This window comes from Schistocerca gregaria, chromosome 3, assembly GCF_023897955.1.
Source record: "Schistocerca gregaria isolate iqSchGreg1 chromosome 3, iqSchGreg1.2, whole genome shotgun sequence".
NCBI classification, from domain to species: domain Eukaryota; kingdom Metazoa; phylum Arthropoda; class Insecta; order Orthoptera; family Acrididae; genus Schistocerca; species Schistocerca gregaria.
In genome coordinates, this window is record NC_064922.1 from 732579957 (window position 1) to 732588095 (window position 8139).

The 8139-nt window shown below is 40.3% G+C and overlaps 1 long non-coding RNA gene across 1 annotated transcript; it reads left to right on the forward strand.

Annotated features, from left to right (window-relative positions):
- The first annotated feature begins 939 nt into the window (after positions 1–939).
- Positions 940–4548, forward strand: LOC126353770 (uncharacterized). The gene is made up of 2 exons (XR_007565201.1): positions 940–1006; positions 4351–4548. It is a non-coding gene; the product is annotated as an uncharacterized LOC126353770 (long non-coding RNA).
- The last annotated feature ends 3591 nt before the right edge of the window (positions 4549–8139 follow it).

Genomic DNA, 8139 nt, shown 5'->3' on the forward strand with positions numbered 1-8139 from the left:
CTGGTTACCTTCCAAAAAATCTGTCATCAGGATGCTATCAATGGTACTTTGTACCTTAACTTTATTCTTGATGGTTGCCTTCCCAGAATCCTCTTGATGCAGTGGACCTGCTATGCAGTGTCACCAACTTCCCCATCTGCAGAGGGCTGGAGGAGAGTTTTGTAATATTCAAGCTATGAAATGCCATAACTGCTTTTATAAAAACTCTTCTGAATTTTGTTGCTATTATACAATAATTACAACATTAGGTGAACAGATTTTTTATTACTCACAACAATACCTCAGAACAGAAAGGTATCTCTCTTTATCTTCTTTCAACTGTTTCTGAGCGTTGCCATTTTAGGCAGAACCTCATTCTGTGCCTTCCTAAACAACCACAACATCAACAACCAGCCATGACGCCAAGCATAACTGACCCATTCACAACTGTAGACACATCCAATTGCTGTCACACCTTGTTGACATTCTGTACTTGCCCATTTCACTCTGACTCTGTACATTCATCAAACCAGTATGTGCACAGTGGGAAGTTCTCTCCATGCTAACTAGATAAACAATGGCAACAAAGAGGTGGGAACATCGTGTTACACCACAATGTGTCTGCATTTATGTTTTTCCTATCTGGCTTAAGAATGATCTCATAAAATTCACTGAGCTTGAGAGCCCAGCATGTTAGGTGATTAGATGGGCCTTTCTGCATCACCTCGGTTCTGCAAGTTCCGGGACCTGTACAGAAAATTGGAACAGAGATCAACATAAACATTATTTCTGTCCTTTTTATTCCTCATGAAAACCACACATTGCATGTTGTAGCACCATACAGCAAGACCTTCAGAGGTGGTGATCCAGATTGCTGTACACACCGGTACCTCTAATACCCAGTAACACGTGCTCTTGCACTGATGCATGCCTATATTCATTGTGGCATACGATCCACAACTTCAAGGCACTGTTGGTCCAGATTGTGCCGCTACTCCACGGCGATACGGCATAGATGAAGTGGTTGGTGAGTCACATTGTCCATAAACAGATGTTTTCAATCTATGCTAGGCATGTTCGATAGGGTTCATGTCTGGAGAACATGCTGGCCACTCTAATTAAGTGCTCGCATTATCCTGAAGGAAGTCATTAACAAGGTGTGCAACGATGGGGGCACGAATTGTCGTTCATAAGGCGAATGCCTCGCCCATATGCTGCCTATATGGTTGCACTATTGGTCAGAGGATGGCATTCACGTATCTTATAGCCATACTGCACCTTCCATGACCACAAGCAGCACACGTCGACCCCACATACTGGCACCCCAAAACATAAGGGAACCTCCACCTCGCTGCATTCACTGAACAGTGCATCTAAGAGGTTTAGCCTGACCGGGTTGCCTCCAAACACGTCTCCGATGATTGTCTGGTTGACAGCGTATGCGACACTCATCGGTAAAGAGAATGTGATGCCAATTTTGAGCAGTTCATTTGGCATGTTGTTGGCCCATCTGTACCGCGCTGCATGATGTTGTGTTTGCAAAGATGGAGTAGTAGTTCTTGGGCGGCCTGAGCAAGGCATGTCATCAACAGTTCCTGTCTCTCTGTATCTCCTCCCTGTCCAAAAGACACCACTTTGGTTCACTCCAAGACATCTGGACACTTCCCTTGTTGAGAGCCCTTCCTGGCACAAAGTAACAATGCAGATGCGATCCAATCACGGTATTGACTGTCTAGGCATGGATGAACTACAGACAACACAAGCCGAGTACCTTTTTCCTGGTGGAATGACTGGAACTGATCAGCTGTCGGACCCTCTTTGTCTAATAGGCACTCCTCTTAATACATGGTTGTTTACATCTTTGGACAGGTTTAGTGGCATCTCTGAACAGTCACGGGGACTGTGTCTGTGATACAATATTCACAGTCAACGTCTATCTTCAGGAGTTCTGGGAACCGGGGTGATGCATAACTTTTTTGATATGTGTGTGTAATACCATATGTGACTGCTAACATCTCCTTTGCTTTTGTTGAGCAGTTAAGCTCCTTATTTAATTATCTCGCGGCATACAATACTAGATGCTCCTGTCCATTAACAGCATAACCCAAAATACATCTGACTGCTTCATTAGAAGCATTTCATGAGAGGTTGAACTATATCAGAATTGGAGGAAACCAATACCAGATCCAAAATCAATGCCTCCATCAATTTTTCGAATGCTAGTTGACACCCCTATGTTCACTGAAACTTCACACATTTTTTTCAAATGTTTAACTATTTTTGCACAATTCTTTACAAATTAATGGTCATAGCTACGTAACACAATGAATGACTGTATCTGTTGTTTTTGGTTTTGGAAAATTTTGAACTGCTTCTGAAAGACAAGGACTGGTCTGCACACCATGTTCACTAATTATGTGTCCCGGACAGTTAACTCTAGTTTGGACAAAACAGCAGTTGTTCCTGCTCAGCACCAAACATACTGTGATCTACTAAAAATATCCTCCCATTGTCTGGTAAGTCCTTTGAAAAAACAGTCATTTAAATAAACCAAAAAGGTTTTTGGCTTTAACCCCCTTAACACACTATCAAATAACAGCTGAAAAGTAGGTGGTATATTTTAGGTGGTGTCTGCTTACACTGAGAATGTCCACATGGTACTGTAAATGCTGTCTTTGGTCCATCCACATATGCTACAGCTGACTGAAGATCCACTGGTGTAACGCAATGAGACTGACCCAAATTATCCAATGTTCCCATAATGTTAGGGATTGAATAAGCATCTGTAATGGTTCACACATTTAAATACCTATAATCACAGCAAAACTTGTATTTCCTCATTCCATCTAATGATTTCTGAGGCACAGTAACTATATTCATGCTCCAGGAGCTGTCACTAGGTTCTATGATCCCATCTCTTCGCTGCTGTCCAATGAACTATTCCATTAAGGGCTGTAAATGTTTCACTATGTGATCTGGTTTCCTATAAATCAGTGTGCTACCCACCTATCTGTACAAAAGATGTCACTAAACTTCAGCAATATTTCCACCACAGCTGTGTGATCACTGCCTGTCAAGTGACCGCCTTTCTCGCATAATGCTGCTGCACTGACTGTTTGTTTATGGCGAATATAGAGACTGGATCCATCTGTCTTCTTCCTCCAATACTTCCAGAGTGGCTATCTCCATACCCTTTGACAGTCTAACTTCACCTCTGCCAAAGTTTTCTATGATAACTGGAACCATACAATCTCCATTATATAACTTCTGCATCCTATGCTTCTGCACACGAAACAGTGTGAATCATCCAACTCTTCATTGCTTGAGTGGCTCAACCAGGTACAAAGACCCACAAGGCAAGGAGTTTGTTCCACATTACTCATCCTGTCTGCCTTTTCTGGCTTGCTGCAGGAATCCCACATTGGGCACAGATTGCTAAGTGACCTCATATTTGCAACATGTGGGTTTTCAGCAGTATGCAACTGCTCAGTTATAAGATGTTACTTTCATACTGTTCACATAGTGTGTCCGCTTTAGCTGTTCTATGCACTTTGCCCATGGTCAGTGTCAGTGTCCAGCCAGAGAGTGTTATAATGTTAGCAATAGTGGCCAGTGGCCTACTTGATTAGTGCGGCGGGTAAGCTGGTGTCTATTGCCTGGCGGTGGTCAGAATAAAACTTTAACCCTTTATAGGGCGTGGTACGATAATGTATCACCTTTCTTACAAAAATTTTCCCCAAACGTCTGCAGTACAACAGTGTACTGCTTATTCAGTGCCTTCTGCACACAATATTAAGCGCTCTTGGAAACGATATTATAGGTGGCGCAATGAGTGTCTGATTGGCTATTACTTTCACTGCTCCTTTGCAACTGTTGTGAACTTACCCAGCAAAAACAAGGAGAGTGATGGCAGTTCAGCATCTGTAAGTACAATATAATAATGCGACAGTAAAATAAGTTGGCTTACGACTTAAATTTTCGACTATTTGATAGTTTTTTCAAGAAAAATAAGTTTGTATCACAACGAGGTACATGAAAGTGGGGGCTTTTTACCTGCATTTTTCACCAATTCCGTTTTTTGTTTAAATGAAATTTCTCATATGCCGAGAGCTATAGAGTCTTGGCTTTGTACTCTTACAATGTTTCCTGAAAGATAATACTGAAGCAGTTTCAGAAACACTACGAAAATTTCGCACCATAACTTAAATCTTAGAAGCATGTGTCTGCTAGAATTTTTACTTTATTTTTCTTTCAAACAATTTATTACAGGTTATACAGTTTGATAAACAATTACAACAAAGAGTTTAATGCTTGATAATATTTGTTATCAACAATACAGTGTAGTGACAAATAGCTTTACAATCCTTTCAGATAATGAAGGGACTTTTGGATAAAGAAGTGGAAGATCTCAAAACGTTTACGGGCGATCAAGTTTACGACACAGAAGAGGGAGGCGATAATGATGCCGAAGATTTACTGCCAGTGACAGTGCATGGATCACCTTGCAAAACCTGCACATAAGCATCTCCGTTCACAGCAGCTGGGCATTCACAGCAACACACAACATCTGCACATCTATCACACTTCACAGAAATTTTAAATGAAAGTGATGACGATATCTCGCCAGATGATTCAGTTACTGATCCCAATTATTTTTCACGAGAACGAATTACTAAGTCAGAAAGAAATTCGAGGTTTTCAGAATAACTTTCCCTGCTCTGATTCAGACTCGATTCTCTAACTGTTCTCTTGTTCCAAGCATACGTCTTTACCCACTAAATTTAGTGCCATACAATTTCACAAACCTTATGGTCATAAAATAAACACAGATAATAAAACACGAGGTGAAATGTCATTCTTTTTTACATCTTATGTTTAGAATGTTATCGTCGAACAATCCAATCTCTATGCCAGTCAAACAGTGGGTACAAATCTCTGTACTACAACAGAAGAGATGAAAGCTTTGTGGCATTCTTGTAATAATGGGCTTTCATAAGTTACCAAACATGATCACGTAGAAAGAGTTGCCAGTGTGATGTGAGTGACACGTTTTTTGAAACTTATTTGATGTATTCATCTAAACGATAATTTGAAAGCTCCAGCTTGTAACACATCACAATAGGATAAATTGTTCAAAATAAGGCCCCTAATACACTTTTTACAGAAATCATTCCAAGGTTCATTGTATCCATCTAGACACATTTCTATAGACGAAAGCATGATCAGGTTCGAAGAAAGAAGTACCCTATATCAATATATGCCTATAAAACCTAGAAAGAGGGGCTTCAAAGTGTGGGTTGCTGCATGCACAGTTTCAGGATATAATATGGGATTTTCACTATGCAATGGTAAATCGGTCTTTGGGGAAATTACTGTTGGCTTACGTGCACGAGTGCTTCTTGATCTAGCAGAGCCATTTCAAAATTTGGGATATTGCATATACTTCGACTTTTTTTTTTTTTTTTTTTTTTTTTTTACATCTCTTCCTCTTCTAAAACATCTGTTGGTGAAGAGCCTTTTCTCGTGTGGGACAATTAGGTCGAATAGGAAATATTTTAAAAAAATCGCTACTGAATGAAGACAGTTTACTCAAACAATCCGAAAGTGATTCCACCTAGTTAGGTGACATATCAGTATCCAAGTGGATGGACAGGGGGAAGAAGGCAGCATGTGTAGGAAGTTCAAAGCACAATCCCTCTGCCGAGACAACTGTGCAGCGTACCAATCATCACAGTGTAAAAGAAAGTTTCGTGTCCCGTTGCAGTGGCATCATATAATATGTATATGGGTTGTATCGATAAATTCAACCAATACATGGCCGTATATAGTGTGGGCTGGAAGTCACGAAGGTGGTGGATGAGAACATTTTATTACCTGTTTGTATTGTTAACAGCTACATTATTTATCGAGAGAATGCAGTATAAGAAAATGTGGATGACTGGACTAGAATTACGTTCACAGTTGCCAAATGAGCTACTTGCAGATTTTACGTCCAGAATGAAAAGTGGGTATTCGTTGGGAAATTCATCTGTCTCCCAAAGAAAACTTCCTACTGGCAGAAAGACTTGTGAATGCTGTTTGTTTTGCTAATATTGGCACCCATTTGCCTGAAGTTGGTAGCAGACAACAGTGTGCTTAGTAAAAATTTTAAAACGTAATACACTGTGCTGCAATACTTGCAAAGTAGCACTTTGTAAAGGGTGTTTTGCACCTTTTCACAAATCATCATTTAAGACTGATTATGCCTTTCAGTGTTCAGTATGGAGCATAGTCCCCTTTATAAAATTCCTCCATAATCCCGTATTCAGTGCTAATATTGATACCTCTTCTGATGTTAAGCCTCTTTCTTCAAAATCAGTCTTAACTGAATCCAGGTATCTTCTCCTTGGTCTACCCCGACTCCTCCTACCCTCTACTGCTGAACCCATGAGTCTCTTGGGTAATCTTTCTTCTCCCATGCGTGTAACATGACCCCACCATCTCAGCCTGTTTGCCCTGAGTGCTACATCTATAGAGTTCATTTCCTCATTGTTCCCATCGACTAGTACCTGCAATCATCCTAGCTACTTTCATATCCGTAACCTCAACCTTATTGATAAGGTAACCTGAATCCACCCATCTTTCGCTCCCATACGACAAAGCTGGTCAAAAGATTGAAGTCTCACTTGGAACAAGCTACAGAATGCATTTGAATCATGTCATGCAAGCCTGGAATGTGTTGCGCACGGTTTGCACCTGCTGTTGGAGACCCCTTTAACATCTTTTCCAATGCTACAGCCTGTTCTGTGGGTGCTGTTGTGTAATATCTCAACAGAGCCTAGAGACTTAAGTTTTTCTCAAAAAGCTGACTGAAAAACAGTGCTCTTGGCCCACATTCTACACAAAGCTCATGACTGCTTGTAGGGCCTCTCAATTTGATGATGTAGGGTGTTGCTCAAGCATTTTTCAAACTGAAAAATCATGCCTGGCACCACAAAAAATTTATTTTTATAATGAATACATAGGTGGTCATCGAATTTTTTTGGTCGAGCCAATGCTTACATTGTGGGGCACCACATTAGGCCTAATGTTTATCATTCTTGTTATTAATTGCTAATCTACATAAATTAGTAGGTTATGAGTCCACAAAGACTAGCTATAGTAAGGACCCGATGTACTGACTGCTGGACTCCAAGTACCGATCGTTAAGTCGGCACCATTTGAAACATTTTGTGTTGACAGTTATCTATTTCAGATTGATGACATTCTCAGATACCCCAAAGTTGTGAGATAAAAAGTGGTGGTATGTTGTCTGTGTGAGTCAATGAGTGAGTAACTAAACAACAGTGCAGTTACTGTTATTAAGTTCATAACGCAATGTGAGATGTGATCACAAAAGTTTGATATGCCAGTTTTCTTCTGATCACTGCATTGTATTACAACAGTGTTAATTAATTTAATGTTCCTTGCTACAAATAAATACTGCATTTGAAGATTACCATCTCTGTAATGTGCATTCATGAATCCATATTACTTCAATGTCAAAATTTATACCAAAGCAGCTGATCAGACCAAGTAGCACATGACCATGAGTTGTTAGTAGCGGCAAACAAAAAAACATTCACATCTTCTAACTTCACAGTGGCCTGCTACTTACTCCTCTGCTCCTGAGTTGAGCGGCCAACTTAAATCATGGTTGAGTTAACCAACATCAATTAAAATTAAGTACACCTTAAAGTATTACTGTCTCAGTAAGTTTTCATTGTTTTTGTTACTGAGCAGAACTACTACACTCTTAAGAAGCACTTAACGTTAGTTGACATTTCTGGATTCAGGTGTTGGCTACTAGATGCATATTATTTTAAAATTTGGTTGAGAAGCACCGGCCACATGAATACTTCATTTGGGCTGCATGTAGCCCTCAGGCCACAGTTTGATGAACGCTGTATAACATAACCTGCTGTTTGGATATATTTTTTTATTTGTGTGCAAGTATCACGAGATGGATAGATGCAGCATATCTGCAAGCTGGGATGACAATTAACATCGTACCACCTTCACAGTACCTGCTGGTGTGGCAGTTTGTGTTGCTGGGTCCCGACTTTGCGGCATGGAACAGTGGACATGACAATAAGGCAAAATTTGTTATATAGATACATTAAACTGACCGAGCGAGGTGGC